Here is a 19181-nt window from a genome sequence, read left to right on the forward strand (position 1 = left end):
AAGTAAAGTGTGGAACCTGTCAGTGATGCCCACTTCCTGTGAAAGAATGTTTTAAAAATGCAGTAAGTGAGTAAGGATTGGCATCCTTCACACCCAAAATCATATTCCTGAAGGGGCAGCGATGCCCTAGTGGTATTTTCGCTTGACAATTAACTCAGAAGCTCAGCTAATGAGTTGGCGATCCCAGTTCAAATCTCATCATGGCAGATGATGGGATTTGAGTTCAATAAATGAATCTGGAATTAAAGGTCTAATGATGACCATGAATCGAAGGCGAGGGATAAAAGACCATCTGGTTTGCTAATGTTCTTTAGGAAAGGAAACTACCATCCTTACCTGATCTGGTTCACATGTGACTCCAGACCCACAGAAATGTGGTTGACTCTTAACTACCCTCTGGGCAATAAATACTGGCCTTGCCAGAGATGCTGATATCCTGTGAGTGAATTAACAAAAAAAATCTTACCCTGCTTTAGCCCTCCCTAGTTTGCTCTTCAAAATCCCTTGCTGGGATCTGCCAATCAGGCCCATCAGTTTACTTTGATGTCCAAGCTCCATCAGTTCATCTCGGGAAAGAGCTGTAACAACAGTGATGCCCAGCATATAAACACAGAACTGATTGGATGGTGTGTTTCCAAGGTGAGGCTTCCTCCCAGGCACAGCAGAATTCACCCCAAAAGTATTTCCCCCAGCAAAAAAATTGGCTGTGGGATCGTCAGCTTTTTGGCTGGAAACATCATACTTGATTCTTCAATCCAGGGTGAGGCCTGGGGGGTTGAAAAATATAGCATCCTATAAAACCAGCCCAACATTCTATGCTAGTTTGATGGGTTGGTAAAGGACAATGACTTTGTCGGATAAGGGTGTAAGAGTCTGTAAAGGTTAATACTGAGGAGTGCTGTAAGCACCATGCGCCCATGATGGCATATGGGATTTTGGAGAGAACTGCTAGTGATTTTGAAGCAGTAAAACCACCATCTGAGCACTTCCCATAATTTCTGCAAACAAGTCCACCACAACAATGCAACCTGCAAGTTGTTGCATGATGTTGGTAGGTGAGCAACCACTTCCCTCAACACCCAATGTCAGAGTGCTTCTCCTAATCAATATTCAGAGTTAGTAATGTGCTATTCAATACAACATCAGGCTTGTTAGTGATATCAATCTCTGCCCGACCATAATCATTGATGCTCACCGCTGTGCTCAAGGATAAACTACGCCAACAGGTCAGAATCCCAAGATATCATGGGTGCTTTTTGTTCTTAATTCCAAATTGTGTTTTTCTACACAAAGGTGACTGCTATATCGACAGAATGTTTCCACATGTAAATTCAGTGGTTAGCTGGCAAAACAAAAATCTACATGGAACCAATGAGATATAATACAAATTGTGTCAAAAAAACTTCCAAGGAATTAGATGTGAAGAAGGGTCACTGGACTCGAAATGTTAACTCTGTCGTCTGTCCACAGATGCTGCCAGACCTGCAGAGTTTCTCCAGCAATTTCTGTTTTTGTGTGCTTCGAAGGGACTTGATTGTGATCTGCTGTGACTACAACAGTAATAAAGTTCAGAGAATCCCCTGAATAACATCAAGCCATTGCCTGCAGATTGTGTCCCAAATCACAGACTTATTTTGTGACTTTCATTTTGAAGAATGTACAAGCACATGGGATTAAAAGCTAGATTAAACTCTACTGGAGAGGCTAGTGGGACTCACCATTATTTTGCGAACCAGTCTGAGCCTGAGCTTTGAAGTTGTGAAGGTTACAGTTGAAGAACTGTTCTCTGGACAGCTTTCTGTCATGGGTAAAGATCTTCTCATACTCTGAGATTTAGAAGTCAGCTAGCTAGCTGTCTGATCAAGGGGAAAGAGGACAATGAAAGGATGTTCTCTCACCCTGAATGCTGGAATTCAATCATGATTGGAGGGATCAGAATGACCAAGTCCCAACTGATGTGCAAAACATAGGATCATGAAACTGACTGTTGAGCTACCAATATCATCATTGCTGGTAACCTCCACTGCAACAGATGTAATGTTCAACTATCTGCTCTTCCCAAACAATTCAAAGTCTTAACTGTTTAACTTTTTTTGTCTTTTATCTTTTTGGACTCATTTTTATTTCTAACTTATGTGTATATATTGAGTCTGTCATTCTTTGCACTTTTAGTGACAAATAAACTTATTATTTTCATTAATTCAAGAAAGCTTGGTTAAATCTAATTCTTTTAAAATGCAAGTTCATTGGATCTTGGAGGAAGGCATCTGCAAGGGACGAGATCCCATTTGTTGTTAACCTTGTTGTAACTGACTGATGAATAAAGAAAGGGAGTCAGTGCATCTCTTCTCAACTTTACATTTTGGGCAGCCCTATTTGGAGTCATAACTGTAACTGTTACAATGTCTGATTGTAACTGGTGTCATAAGCAACAGTGTTAGTCTGACTTGAAATAACTCTACAGAGTTATCATCACCGAGTCACCCTTTATTGACAGATGAACAGCTCTTGACGATAGGACTGACTCAAACAGAGTCAGGTACCAAAGTACAGGTATCCCTGACATTCAACCTTTTTATGTCAATAAAGGCTCCCTGATTTAACCAGATTAACAGCTCCAGTCAGGGGACTCATGTTCTGTGTTATCTAGCTGGCTGACCTCATTACAATTTCTGCTTTGGGAGGTTGGCCACATCAACTTTAGTCTCCCAGCCCTGCAATCGTCCATGGAACATCTGAATATCAGGGACACCTACATCAGATTCTTGCTCGTCAACGACAGCTCTGTTTCCAATACCATTATCCTCTCCAGACTGATCTCAAAACCCCATGATGTCAGTCTCAGCTCTGCCCTCTGCAACTGGATCCTTAGCTTACTGACCCACAGATCGCAATCAGTGAAGATAAACAACTACACCTCTTTCACAATAACACTCACACTGGAGTCCCCCAGGGATATGTCCTCAGCCCCCTTCTTCATTCACTGTACATCCACAACTGTGTAGCCAAATTCAGAATGAACATCGTCTACAGGTTTGCTGACGGCACCACTGTGAGAGGCCAGATATCGAACCACAATGAGTCAGAATACAGAAAGGAGGTAGAGGGCTTGGTGTCATGGTGCAATGATAACAATCTCTCTCTCAATGTCGGTAAAACTAAAGTACTGATCATTTGACTTCAAGGAGAAAGGAGAAGAACATGCCTCCACCTACACCAATGGAGCTGAGGTTGAGAAGTTTGAGGGTATCAAATTCCTCAGAATCTTGATTACCGACAACTTGGTCTTGCCTTCCCATGTAGATGCGATGGTCGAAAAGGTACAACAATGCCTCTTCTTCCTCAGATGGCTCTGGAAATTCAGCCTGTGCATAAGGACCCTCACCAACCTTTATAGACACACCATTTGAAGCATATTGTTTGGGTACATAACAACCTGATACTACAACTGCACTGCCCAGCACTGTAAGAAACTACAGAAGGTTGTGTGCATAGCCCAGACCATCGTAGAAGCTAACCTCCCATCCATGTACGTCATTTACAGCTCTTGTTGCCAGGAAAGGCTGCCAACATCATCAAAGAACTCTACCATCTTGGTAATGCTCTCTTCCAACCTCTGCTGTCAGGCAGAAGATACAGGAGCTTGAAGACACTCACCAACAGGTTCAAACGTAGCTTGATCCGTGCCATTATTAGACTGCTGAATGGAATCTCTAACTTCAAACAAATTGATCTTGTTAATGTTGATCTTGCTTCATGCACCTCCTGCACAGTGTAACCTGTACACCTCACTCTGTCTAAGTACCCTATGATATGTATGTCCTTGCTTACTATGATCTGCCTGTACTGCTCACAAACAAACTTTTCACTGTACTTATGTACACATGACAAAAAGTCAAATCAAATCAAGCTGCTAACCAGGAGAAGGGTGTATTTTATTATTTATGTATGATTAAGAATCAAGGTTAATATGTAATAGGCTAGATCTATGTTTTGAGCTGATTTGTGCTTTGGTAACTGTAACTAGTGGTTTTCATCCAGCCTCAATAAATACCAGAAAGTGTTAGTCGGTCTGATTCCTGGCTGATGGGAGAAGTGTGTGTGAGGGTATATAGGAAGCGTTGGATATCCAGTTCGGATAACACAGGGTTCTCATTGCTGTTCATGATCATATGAGAAACTATGGAGCAGTATGAAGGAATAGAAGGAATGTGGAGCAAAGAAGTGACTGGTACAACTAAAGCTGAGAGGATCGAAATTGCAATAATCCCTCCTCGAATAAGCAGTTGATTAATGCTGTCACATCTTACACATGAAATTGAGATTTTTAAATTCATTTAAAAAAAATATGAAAAGACCAAAACCACAGGAAAGCAAAACACGAGGCATGATAAGCCTGTCTTAACAAAGGGACTACAGATAAAGGAAGGCAAAGAAAACTCTTCAAAGGGAAATTAGGATGGAACCATCAACTTAGCTCAAGTAAAAGAATTCGGGGTTAAACTGCAGAGATGTCAGGCTTACTTTAACATACCAGAACTAATATTGATAGATTTCCTACCCAGGGTGAAACAAAATAAGCAGTGTAGATGGAGTTGGCATGTAAATCAGTCATGATTCAACTGAATGATAGAACAGACTCCAAGGGCTGAATGGCCTGAAATTCCAATGTTCTGAAGTGCAATAGATCTGTTACCTGTAAAATAATCCACAGAGCTTGAGTTTTTTTGTTGTTGATGTCCTTCCCATTGGCCAATAGTGATCTCCGTCACTATAGTAATGAAAGCCAGTTTACTCAATGTAGCAGATGTCTAGTGATACTTGCATCGAAAGGATTGATAGAGGACTAACCATTCCCAGGAAAGTACACTGGCTGCATGAATTGAGTTTCAATGTTGATATGGTCAGTCTGGCTAAAAGAACAAAAAACAAGTCAAAAGTTAGTTTGCTTTATCATAATTTCGATATTCCATTCTGTGCTGCATTGGCAAAAATTTCATAAAATTCATAAACACATTGGAACAAAGGGTTCCAAGCTGGTTGGTGCTCAATAGAGGATTCCTTTCACCTAATGAAGAATAGCAGCAACCCGTCATCAATCATTTTGAATCATGATCTGAGCTAAAGTGAACAATGTGCTGGACATAGAAGCAGAAAGTGAGGCAATCTACTGACATGAGGATGGTAAGGAAGGGAATTCCGCAACAAGCTTCACTTTGATGAATAATGTGAAGCACAATCTCTCCACATCACAGAGGCTGTTTCAATAAGCTTCAGGCTGTATACAGTTAAACCATGCATTGTGAATCAGATGATTACTTCTGTCTTGTATGCAATATATCCTGCAGCCATCTTTTTTTACAGAATCTATACATAACTGAGCAATAGATGATTCATTAGTAGCTGCTGTGGGTGCACAGGAATGGGACTGGAAGTGATTGAGAGCTCGGTAAGTGATAACGAGTTTTGAAAATCAGAGGCATTTTTCTCATCACTCACTTCATCGCCAATACTTTCTCCCTGAAGTCTCCTTCTGACTTCAAATATGATTTCTGCATTTTGAAACAGAGTTAGTTCAGAAATAGAACCATCATGTTCAAATTCTTTTAAAATTCAAAGGTGAAAGAGAGAGAAAATCTGTATTGCAGTGATATATTCTCAGCACATGTAACTGAGTTCTTTCTTGATCGTTCTATATTCTTATTTCAATTCAATTTTATTTCTGTTAAGAACCCCCCAGCACAATTCTCAACATTAGATGAGTAAACTGATTACAAACATTTGATGGTGAACATGAGCCACTGGGAATTAATGGAAGAGATAAGCCTTTTTCTGGTAGTACAATTGAATTTTTGGTTTAGAGTGTTGTGTCAAGGTATAAATTAAAACAGTTGATCACAGCACTAATGAAGTGTAACGTTGCTACATTAGAACACACATCACTCTCTCCATTAGAGATGTTTGCACTTTGGAGGGAAACTAACATATAAACAAACATAAGACAGTCACTGATGTGCATAGTTCAAGAGAAACATTTTTTATGAGAAAGATAAGAATGTGAAAAGTGAGTGTTTAGGAGAATAACACAGATGAGGAAGCTGGTATTATAATAGTGAAAACAGAGTGGAAGTATACACTTTTAGAGTTATGTGGTAGGGCCCTGGAGAGTGTTGTTGAACAGAGAGACCTAGATGGGCAGTTGCATTTATCCTTAAAAGTGGCATCACAGGTAGACAGGGGGGTGAAGAAGGCATTTGGCATGCTGGCCTTCATTGGTCAGAGCACTGAGTACAGGAGTGGGAATGTTATGTTACATTGGTCGCCCTGCGAGAGGAAGAATTTATTAAACTTGAAAGGGGACAAACAGAGATTTACGAAGGCGTTACCAAGACTGGAAGTTTTGAGTTATAAAGGCGAAGCTGGATAAGCAGGCATTATTTTTCCCCTGAAACATAGGAGGCTAAGCGGTGACCTGACAGAGATTCATAAAATTGTGAGGGGCGTAGATAAAGAGAATGACATGGTTCTTCTCCCTAGAGTGGGGGAGTTCAAAATTAGGAGGCATTTTTTAATGTGAGAGGAGAAAGATTTAAAAAGGACTTGAGGGACAACTTATTTATACAGAGAATGATTAGAGTGTGGAATGAACTGTCAGAGAACGTGATGGATGTTCAGTGTTTCAGTGTTTAAAAAACATTCGGATAAGTACATGAAGATGAACGGTTTGGAGGGATATGGGCCGAGAGCAGGCAGGTGAGCCTCGTTTAGTTTGGGAACATGGTCAGCTTGGACTGTTTGGTCTGAAGGGATTGTTTCCATGCTGTATGACTCTATGGTTCTATGACTGCTATTGGTGCTATAGGCAAGATATAGAATCAGAATAAACGTTATTGGTAAGGATGAAGAGCAGAAAATGACTCAGATAAAACAAAGGACTGCAAGTGCTGGAAATCTGAAACAAAAACAAAAATTGCTAGAGAAACTCAGCGTTTAGAGTCAGGGACCCTTCTTCAGAACTCAGAGAATAACTTAGCTCTGCTGAGAGAAAACACAATGCAAACAAAGCACAGTAGGATAAGAGGGGTGGAGGACAATTGTTGTAGTCAGGAGTTAATCTTTGGTGCTGCTTCCATGGTTACTTTGACTATAACTCCTCACATCCAGCTTGCCATAAGGACAGAGTTGTTTTCTCCCAGTTTCTATGTCTTTGTTGAATCTGTTCTGACAATGTCACCTTTCACAGGCCTGTTTCTGAAATCTCTTCCTTTTTCCTCGACACAGGATTCCCCTTCAACTTGTTTAATAGGACTGTCAACCATGTGGGAACCATTTCCCAGAGAACAACAATTATGTTCCCTTTGTTCTCACTTTCCACCTCGCCAGTCTCTTCATTCAAACAACCATCTTCTGTCATTCCTGCGACTTCCACTAGAATGCTTCCTACATTCTCCCCTCCACATTCTACAGGAACCATTCCCCCCAATGACACCTTGATCAACTCTTCTATCACTCTGAACGCCTCTGCACCACCACCCCCCATAGTACCTTCCAATGTAATCTAAGAACATGTAACGTTTGTCGATTCACTTCCTCCCTTCTTACTGTCCAAAGTCCCAAATACAACTTCCATGTGAAGTATCAAGTTACTTGTACTTCATTTAATCTGGTCTACTCTATTCAGTACTGTCAATGCAGTTTCCTCCTTATTGGTGACATGACAAGTAGACTGACAGAACACCTCTGTATGAATGACCCCAACCCTCCAGTTCCTTCCAATTTCAGTACATCACCTTGTTCTGTTGCCCAATACAGCACCTCATGTTCTGTCTAGGCAAGGTACAGTCATCAAGTCCCAACATTGAGTTTAACAGCTTCACATCACTGTCCTCCCTTTTGATCATACCCTCTTCCCCAACACCCCCAAAAGTGTCTTGTTTATATAGGTTTGCTGTCAGCAGAGCTGACCAATATTTTGCTATTAACACCTACTACAAATCTATATTTCTTTCCTTCCATCATTAGAACTCCCTTTGCCAATTGTTCTGGGTGCCCTCACCATCTGTTCCATTTGCTCCTCCTCCCGCTCTCAACAGAATATGTACTATCATTTTGCAGCCCCTTTATTTCCAAAGAAGAGGAGACATATTAAATATGAAACATTCACTCTTTCTTGTTCTGCAGATACAGTCAGACCTGTTGAGTTTCTCCAACATTTTCTGTAGTTATTTTAGAAATTTGGCTCAGATCTGACTAGGACCAATTCATTTTCCAGAGGGACCTCTTTGATCGTTTTGCTTCTTGACACTGTTGAGCTGATCTGAATTCTCAGTCTGTTTTATCCCCTTTGGTTGCAGATATACCGTCCTCATGTTGATCCTCCTTTGCCCCTTGAATTGATTATAGAGTGATCAACCTTTGATTAGTCTACACTGAATAGAATTGCACTCCACAGTATCAGTGTTTCTCCTGCACTTGACTTTTTTCCAGTGTGTTAATCCAAAGGAAGTTTGCAAAATTCAACTGTCTCACCAATGCTGATCCAATCGTGCATGAGTCATACGTTATCTGTCGGTATCAAAGGTCACTTGAGAAAATACAACAGCAGTAATTCTTTAGAAAGGACAGTATGCAAGCCACAAAGTTTAACTTGTTCCAAGAATCATCAGCTCATTTTCTTTGTAGCTTTGGAAAAGAACACAACCAAATCTTTAAATACATTTTTACAGTGAAGTTTAATTCCTAATACATAGTACTAGAGGGGAGGAGGGCTAAATAGCAAGAACATAGCAGAAGAGGAAAGCCATGATGGTTGACGTGTTATCCTTGCCTAATGCTCTGTATATGTGCACCTCTCCACACAAGACCAGGGCATTATGGAATTAATTCTGGGAAAATGCAGATTAGATTCGATTCCCTACAATGTGGAAACAGGCCCTTCGGCCCAAGCAGTCCACACCAACCCTCCGAAGAGTAACCCACCCACGCTCATTCCCCTCTGACTAACGCACCTAACACTACGGACAATTTAGCATGGCCAATTCACCTGACCTGCACATCTTTGTGACTGTGGGAGGAAACCCACACAGACACTGGGAGAATGTGTAAACTCCACACAGACAGTCACCCAAGGCTGGAATCGAACCTGGGACCCTGGTGCTGTGAGGCAGCAGTGCTAACCACTGAGCCACCGTGTCACCCTACTTACAGTGACAGGTGAAGCTCCAAGGTGTTCGGTAGATTACCCATGGTCTGGTTGCATTCTGGAATAGACTCAAAAGACCAAATGGTCTCCTGTCCTTAAGTGTCTTAAGTTAGGATTTAAGATGAGATCCATCTCATTGAGATGTGCATTTGAGACAAAGGAGAATTGTTGGGCCCATCCATATCATGAGCTGCAGAAAGGCCAGTAGTGGCGAATGCAATACAGTAACACTGTACATTGTTCATGACTTGTTCATGATGGCTTCAGTGCTGTGGCCATAGGAAAGACTGGAACATTTCAAAAGGAGAGCTATAGAGAAGATGGCTGCAAATCAGCAACACAGCAACACATTGGACTTTGAAGAGGAAAGGGAGGTTGGAGGTGGATTTGTAACTTATAAGGCCAGAGGGGTCATGGTTTGGCTTGAGGAGGAGGGATTGACATACATTCGAAAGACAGAGGAACCATGACTTAGGAGAAATTATAATGTACAGAACGTTATGGACCAAGGCAGACCCCCTCAAAATATTTTACGCAGGTAGCCCAGACCATAACTTTTTCTTATAAGACCATAAATGCCATAAGACATAAGAGTGGAAGTAAGGCCATTCGGCCCATCGAGTCCACTTCGCCATTCAATCATGGCTGATGGGCATTTCAACTCCACTTACCCGCATTCTCCCCGTAACCCTTAATTCCTTGTGACATCAAGAATTTATCAATCTCTGCCTTGAAGACATTTAGCGTCCCGCCTCCACTGCACTCTGCGACAATGAATTCCACAGGCCCACCACTCTGGCTGAAGAAATGTCTCCGCATTTCTGTTCTGAATTTACCCTCTCTAATTCTAAGGCTGTGTACACAGGTCCTACTCTCCTCACCTAATGGAAACAATTTCCTAGCGTCCACCCTTTCCAAGCCATATATTATCTTGTAAGTTTCTATTAGATCTCCCCTTAATCTTCTAAACTCCAATGAATACAATCCCAGGATCCTCGTATGTTAGACCTACCATTCCATGGATCATCCGTGTGAATCTCTGCTGGACACGCTCCAGTGCCAGTATGTCCTTCCTGAGGTGTAGAGACCAAAACTGGACACAGTACTCCAGATGGGGCCTAACCAGAGCTTTATAAAGTCTCAGTAGCACAACGGTGCTTTTATATTCCAACCCTCTTGAGATAAATTACAACATTGCATTCGCTTTCTTAATCATGGACTCAACCTGCATGTTTACCTTTAGAGAATCCTCGACTCGCACTCCCAGATCCCTTTGAACTTTGGCTTTATGAATTTTCTCACCGTTTAGAAAGTAGTCCATGCTTCTATTCTTTTTTCCAAAGTGCAAGACCTCCAATTTGCTCACATTGAATTCCATCAGCCATTTCCTGGACCACTCTCCCAAACTGTCTAGATCCTTCTGCAGCCTCCCCACTTCCTCAGTACTACCTGCCTGTCCACCTAACTTCGTATCATCGGCAAACTTTGCCAGAATGCCCCCAGTCCCTTCATCCAGATCATTAATATATAATGTGAACAGCTGTGGCCCCTGCGGTTCAGTTAGACCTATATCAAAGTAGATGTGAAGTGGTCAAACCACATGGCTTTAAGCAAAACAGTATTTATTTAAACACTATGATTGAAACATGAGCAAAAGAAAATAGAATTTAACTTTTGGAAAACTTAACCAGCCTGATACATCCTTTGACAAAAAAATAAACTCAAACACAGATCCTTACAGACTGGGGGGAACAGCATCCGAAGAGAGATTTCAGAGAAAGTCAGAGGAAACTTGCCACTCTTGGATTCTCATTTTTGTTTAATGAGCGCTACAGCTAAAACAAATTAGGAAAAACCTGAGCTGGGAGAACTGGCCACTCCCCTTCCATTGCTAAACTAGATTCTTCCTAGACTCTTCGATACCTCTCCCTTTATGACCTCTTTCCAAAAAAAAACAAGGACAAAATAACCTGTTTAAAGTGACAGCATGGTCACAAGTATTGAAGTTAGACTGGCATCAGAATGTTAGGTTGGGAACGTCAGAATGGCATCAACAAAGTGAAAATGAGGCAGAGTAACAATAGAGACAAAGAATGAGAGACTGAGGTCAAGGTCTAAGGGCTCAGTCGGTTCTGTAGGCAGGCACTCAGGAAGAAGATGTGACTGTGGTGATGAGTCTGCTTAAGGATGTGGCTGAAGAACTTCAGGGCAGAGGAGATGACCTGGGGTGGGGTGGGGTGGGGGTGGTTGGGGGGGCGGTGTTGGGGGACAGTGAGAGAAAGACTCATTGAGATCCCCATAGAGAGAGGAGGAGAGCGTCTTCAGGGTAGGCATCCTTCGCAGTAAGGTTATAATCAACTACGAGAAACTGAGGACTGCAGATGATGGAGATCATAGACGAGAGTTTGGTGCTGGAAAAACACAGCAGGCCAGGCAGCATCCGAGATTCCTGATGAAGGGCTTTTGCTGGAAATGTTGATTCTCCTGCTCCTTGGATGCGACCTGACCAGCTGTGCTTTTCCAGCACCACGTTCTCGACTCCAGTCTCCAGCATCTGCAGTCCTCACATTCACCAAGGTCTGAGGGGTTTACAGAAGTGTTGGCTCTTAGAAAATAGAATATTGGGATTATCTTTACCCTTCATAATAATTCTGGAAAATAGGGACAGAAGAGCATGATGTTTGATACAGTTCAATGCAGCCCAATCTAGTTTGGAATTACACCTGGCATCCCCTAACATGGGGGGATTGAGTCAGTGAGTGTTAGTGAGGGACATTGATGCAAACAACTGTGAGAGTGGTAGATCATGAGCCTTGGTGGGAGGTGTGTGCAGCAGTAGAGATGCAGTAAGTCCAAGGTAGCAGTGAAAAGGTTGTGGCACCTACTCTGGTGGAGGAGAGAAGGTAATTGATTTTCTTCCTACATTGCTGGGCATTCCTGCAGAGGGTTGGGAACATATTTGCTCAGTGTTACCCTCAGACCAGACTGGTAGAATCCAGTGTTATGGCCTCCACTGCCTGTCCTGGGCAAGTGGACACCCCAACTCTGGGTCCTTATATGTGAAATCAGGGCATCAATTTTCCCATCCCTGCTAAGTTCAGGATAAATTTCATAGAGTGCACAATGCAGGTCTGGACTGATAATGCTCATTTAGGTATGCAAATGATGATGCTGGCACCAGGAATGCTCACTAAATCCAGGATATTGGAGTGATGGTGAGCTCTTCCAATGACTATGAGTGGCGGAATCAAACCAGCATTGGATAAGGGGTGCATAGAGATGTGGTAGGTAGTTAATGAGGGGAGTTTAGATCATTTACCCAAGAAAACTCATTAAGGAGAGAAACACTCCATGAAATTTGACAAAAATTAAACTCAGGGAGAGAAACACTCCAAGAGATTCAACAAAAGTTTAACTCAGGCAAAATATCGTAAGATTGAGTAACATGGAATACTGTAGGCTACAAAGAATTATTGAATAAAGACCTTTTCAAAATTGAATAAATAAAACAAGACCCATCTAAGATATGAGATAGTAGCATGCCAAGACTGTGGAATGTGAGAGTATGTGGACAGTGAGACTGCCCTGTGAAAACAAATCTCCAGGGGCTGCTTCCATCTCAAAATCCTCCAGATAAAGGTGGCCAGACTTGGGGAGACACAAATTTAGCTGTACAACTGTTTATTAGCTGGGTAGTTAAGATTTAGGAGCAGTTGAGAAGATGATCCTGGAGACAGTGGTCCAATCTGATAGTGAGGATGAGGCGAAAAACTGTGGAGAGGACAGTCAAAACTCAGGCTAAGATATCATGGCTCATTTGGCTGTTCAAGTGGGAGATGGTCCGAGACCCAATCATCTTCAGCTACTTCATCAATGACTTTCCATGACCTGATTGTTTAGCCACATTCACGACTTCCGAGGTACTGAAACAGTCCATGTTCAAATGCAACAGGAGATGGAAAGTGTCAGGATTTGGGTTGAGAACTGGCAAGTAACATTGACACACGTTGATCATTAATGACCATCTCTTGCAAGAGAGCATCTAACGATCATCCCTTAAACTTAATGATTTTACCATCACTGAATTCCCCATGATCAACAGCTTTGGGCTTACCATTGACCAGAAGCTTTACTGGACTAGCCATATAAGAATAGTGGTTACAAAAATAGGTCAGAGACTGGGTATTCTGCAGTGAATAAATCACTTCATTTCTCCCCAAAGCTTGTGCTCCATCTGCAAGGTACAAATCAGGAGTGTGATGGGACACTCCCTATTTCCTGAATACAGCTCCAAGAAAGATGCTTAACATCATCCAGTACAAAGCAACCTCCTTAACTGATACCACACCCAGAAATATCTACTCCCACAATCTCTAATACTCAATAGTAGCAATATGTTCTATCTCCAAGATGCACTGTGGAAGTTCACCAAGGCTCCTTAGCCAGCACCTTCCAGATCCCCAACCACTTCCATCTAGAAGGACAAAGGCAGCAGATACATGGGAATAGGATAACTTGTAAGTTCCCCTCCAAGCCACTCACCATTTGGACTTAGAAATATATTGTCATTCATCCAATGTCACTGGGTCAAAATCCAGGTAATCGCTCACTGACAGTGCTCTGCGTTGATGTTTACAAAATGTACTGCAATAAATCAAAAAGGCAGCTCACCAGCACCTTCCCAAGTGAAAGCTGGGATCAAGAGCAAATGCTGCCTCAGCCAGTAATGCCCAGATCTGGAGAATGAATAAATCAAAAAGATAAGTGGAAGCAACAGGAGTTTCTACAATTAGGGGCAGGTTCGTATGTTCTCCATCTAAGTTTGTGAATCATGAAGGCTGAGCTGCCTAGTTGGTGCAAGGGTACAGGTTCTCTCACCACAGCTGGATTGAAAGACTTGGAAGGACTTGAGAACTTGGAAAGGAAGAATTTCAGTAGAGATGACTGATCAGCCTGTTGTGATCCATTCACTTTTTTCTCCAACACTAACGTGAGCCTTCCCGGGATCTGCCCTATTCACCTTCTGTAATCTCAGAATAAAATTAACAGTCTACCACTGCTCTGATACTGCACCTTATGCTACTGCATGATTAAATATGAGTAGCAATGCATTTGCTATTTTTCCCTTTGATGCTGTGCGAATGCAGACCTTCCCAGCAAAGGATTTTATTGTCTTTGAGTTTGATTAATTTATTCTCCTTTTTTAAAAGTTAAAATTCACTTTCTCATTGTTCCTCTCATCCTTCAGTGTCATGTCTACCTGTTCTGTCTCCCTGGTGAAGACCAGGTTCATTGTTTGAATGGATATTCATGAACAGTTTCAGATTATTTTGCAAAACAATTATTTACTATTTCTGCCAATCCTCTATCATTCCTGGCTGTGTTATTCCATTTTTAAAAAATATCATTCCTTTCCCTTTATTCTATTGATGTACTTTTGAAATATTTTACAATGTTATTTTATGTTACTTAATCATTTCATTTCACAATTCTTTTTTATCCTCCTAATTGTCTTTTCTTACTTTAATTCTATCTCTTTACATTTTATCCATCCTGTTCCTGTTTAGTCTATTTATTTAATATTTCTTTCTTCCCTAATCCTCAATTTTTCCCTAATATATTTCTTCATTCTTTTTAGTAGAATATATTTTCTTGCACTCGATTGACGCTTTTTAAAACTCGATCCATATAACAAAAGCCACCATTTTAAAATTTCTAATTCAAATGACACCAAATTATTGGGGGGCTGTGGAGAGTGGGCCTCACTGCACCAAATCACAGGAGCACATATTTCGACTGGAGAATGGGCAAATCATTGGTAAATGAAATTTAACACAGATAATTATAAGGTAGTACAAATTGATAGGAAGAATAGCGAGGTAACTTATTACTTAAAAGGTCTTACGAGGAAAGGCTGAAGGACTTGAGGCTGTTTTTGTTAGTGAGAAGAAGGTTGAGAGGTGACTTAATAGAGACATATAAGATAATCAAAGGGTTAGATAGGGTGGACAGGGAGAGCCTTTTTCCAAGAATGGTGACGGCGAGCATGAGGGGGCATAGCTTTAAATTGAGGGGTGATAGATATAGGTCAGATGTCAGAGGTAGCTTCTTTACTCAGAGAGTAGTCAGGGTATGGAATGCTTTGCCTGCAACGGTTTGAGATTTGCCAACTTTAAGTACATTTAAGTTGTCATTGGTCAAGTATATGGACATACATGGAATAGTGTGGGTTAGATGGGCTTCAGATTGGTATGACAGTTCAGCGCAACATCGAGGGCCGGAGGGCCTGTACTGCACTGTAATGTTCTATGTTCTACGTACTTAGAAGCTGTAAGTCTAGTCGGGGCTAAAGGAGCAATGGGATTTTGGAGTAGAAATACATGAATCGCTAAACTTTGCACCACAAGTCAAAGGTTTATGAAACAAAGTAAACCAAGCATGAGACTTTATTTTTGGAGGGATAAAATTGAGAAAGTTGTTCACCTCCATCAACATCGACCTGGCATAGGAAACACTTACCACACTTTTAGAAGAGACCATCACACACACACCAACCACCATCAATCACATTACCAACGAAAACATCATGAAGCTAGTGGACCTGTGGCTCACCACGCACTTCACCTTCAACAACATAGTCTACAAACAAACCAACAGCACAACCATGGGATCTCCGCTATCAGGATTCATAGCAGAAGCAGTAATGCAAAGGCTAGAACAAACAGCCCTACCAACCACCACCCACCAAACCAAAAATCTGGGTCCGCTACATAGATGACACCTTTGTCATCACAAAACGAAACAAGATCAGGATACACGAACACCAGCTAGCCACAAAAAGACATGACCCTCTCTCCCTCGTAGCCCTACACATGAAGAAAAAAACACCATTTCAACTGAGACAACACATCTATCCTGGGTTAGGCTAAGCAAAGACATGCCAGAGAATTCCTGCAGGCCTGGCACTACAACCACAACGCCATAAACAAATACATAGATCTAGATACCATCTATCAACCCCTCAGAAATGAACAGGAAATGACATCACCACAAATCCCAGGAACCCCATCCAGGAGAAAGATATAAATAGAAAGCAGGAGACACCAGCTTCGCTTCACTTGGAGGTCGCCACTGATGATGTTACCTAGCCAGGTAATGAAACGTCTGGATATCAAAACTACAGCTCAGCGAGCAAACCTACACCCTAAACCTCAACCTGAGCTACAAACCTTCACAAACCTTGCAATTGAGAAAATGTAGGGAAGCTATGTTAAATTTGTATCAAAACTTGATGAGTCCCTAATTAAAAGTGTGATGCTGGAAAAGCACAGCAGGTCAGGCAGCATCCGAGGATCAGGAGAATCGATGTTTCAGGCATAAGTCCTTCATCAGGATAAAGGGCTTATGCCCAAAATGTCGATTCTTCTGCTCATCAAATGCTGCCTGACTGGCTGTGCCCTTTCAGCACCACACTTTTTGACTCTGATCTCCAGCATCTGCAATCCTCACTTTCTCCTAGTCCATGATTAAGAGATGCCTAGTAGTGAGAAACTGGAAGAAATTGCCACTCTTCAAAATACAACATTGCAGAATGTACTGAGCCAAAGACCAGTGCATCATTTAAGATTAAAGGTGGATAAATAGTTAAAGCTGAATACTATAGGGAGACCATGCAGGAAAGTTGGAGTCGTTCTTGTTTGTTCCAGTAACCAATTTGTGAATGGCCCTCTTTTTAGCTGTAGACCTGAATGGACCCATGTCCCCAACTGAGGAAGATTAGAGGCACTCTTGAGACTTTAATGATTGACCACTCGGCCAGCACAATTACCAGCTGGTTTGAAGTGATGAGGTGTGATCCAGATATTGGAGAAATTGTTTGATGCAAATTGGAACTAGCTTACAGAAACAGGAGACGACATAACATGGCTTTGATCACCACACACAAAATGATGGAAGTTAATTATTGCACTAGAAAGAATCAGAGAGGAGACAGGGACATTTGACAGATAGCAAAATCATGGGCATACTGCAGTTAAAGATCTTCTGAAGGAAAACCATGCACTCTTTGATTGTATCTTAGAAGAGTAATGCATGACTGTAGCTCTCACATCAAATGAGACAGAAATTTAATAAGACATTGCAAACTCTTCAACTGGAATGCCTAGGACCAAATTTTATCTTGATTTCAAGGATTTCTGGATTATAAATGATGCTTGATTGCCAAATAACAAGTGTATGAACTGAGAAACACCATCAATAAAATATCACATGAAGCATGAAACAGTCACAAAACATTATAAAGCACTATTCAATTTCCAACAACTCTAGCTCCAAAGTACTGTACAAAAACAATGTTGTGAGTTGTTTGGATCTGCTTTAAAAAATATTCCAAACAACTGGTATTTCCCAGCTAAAGATTTTTGGACTGGAGAAGTTAGCTTGAAGCTGTAAGTAAAAGATGTTAGAGCGAAATCCAGAGTCATCATTCATGGAGCATTGAACTAAAGAATTCTGAAGTGTCAAGTTTTGTGACACTGAAACATTGATTTGCAAATTAATTATATCAAATATATCTGGTAAAATGGGAGTATAATTTAGAATGGCATGCAAAGGCAAGAATATGTGAGTAGGTGTTCCACCACTCATACCTGCAACAATTGTGGACGGCAGATCAAAGGCAAGTATAATAACTGTCCATGTCTTGTGAATGAAGAAACAAAAAAGTATGCAGACATCCTGCTGACATGCAGCCCAAGGATATTTTGAAAGAGGATGAGAATTTGTGTATAATAGTAACTCAATTCTTTCTTATCTTTGCAATTTAACAGAACATCACATTCCACCCCGCAGCAATCTCTGTCTTATATTATATATATATACTTAGCTTATACACACTGACACACATATGTATACACAGTCAAATCCTGAATAAATGAATACCAAGCCTTATGCAGAGTTGGATACTGTCTCTTAGACACTTGAATTGATTTGGTTTGAGTGAAATTGCCCAATGAAAAAGGAAGCACTCTACTGCACTTTGAAATGAAACTGACAGCAGCTGCTAAGGACAATGAGGTCAGAGCAGTGACACGTGTGGTTCAATGTTCAGGTATTCACTATGTGAGACGAGAGAACAGAAGAAACCTTCACATGTCTTGCCACAGGCTGGGGAGAAAGCTGCAGCTGTTACATTCAGATATGTATATATATTGCTAAATTTTCATTGAGTGGAACTGTGATGTGTAAAAGCATTTTTAAAAAATGCAAACTTGGTCAAAGTGACCCAAGAAAACAGATCTTCCAGCAGAAATATGACATATTATGAAATGAGTTTGGGAAGGTTTTATTATTTTTGAAAAATCCCATTGTTTAAATCCAACTATTCATTTATTTTTGTTAGGCCTCTGGTCTCTGTACATTACGATTGAAAGGGAAGCAATTAATGGCTTCATAGAATTTAAACTCACAGCAACTATCTAGCTGGAGAAATGCTTGGGTTCTCGCAGAAAAATTGCCAACTCGAAACAAAGTAGATAGTGCACGACTGAGGATGGAAATAGTTAGTTACTGCACTAAGCGATGCAATAACCACCTGAAGAGGTTGAAAGTGAATTCACTCCCCTCATTTTCCATTCTTTGTTTGATTGCAGCTGAGATTTTGAAATTAAAAAGAATGTATTTGTCAATTCAGTGTACACTTAGCCGTGTTAAGGGGCCTATCATAATGCAGGAGTAGCATCTATTATGGAGGAGAAAGTGAGGGCTGCAGATGCTGGAGATCAGAGCTGAAAATTGTTGCTGGAAAAGCGCAGCAGGTCAGGCAGCATCCAAGGAACAGGAAAATCGACGTTTCGGGCAGAAGCCCTTCTTCAGGAATGAGGAAAGTGTGTCCAGCAGGCTAAGATAAAAGGTAGGGAGGGACTTGGGGGAGGGGCTTTGGAAATGCGATAGGTGGAGGGAGGTCAAGGTGAGGGTGATA

The sequence above is a fragment of the Chiloscyllium plagiosum genome, chromosome 24, assembly GCF_004010195.1.
Source record: "Chiloscyllium plagiosum isolate BGI_BamShark_2017 chromosome 24, ASM401019v2, whole genome shotgun sequence".
NCBI classification, from domain to species: domain Eukaryota; kingdom Metazoa; phylum Chordata; class Chondrichthyes; order Orectolobiformes; family Hemiscylliidae; genus Chiloscyllium; species Chiloscyllium plagiosum.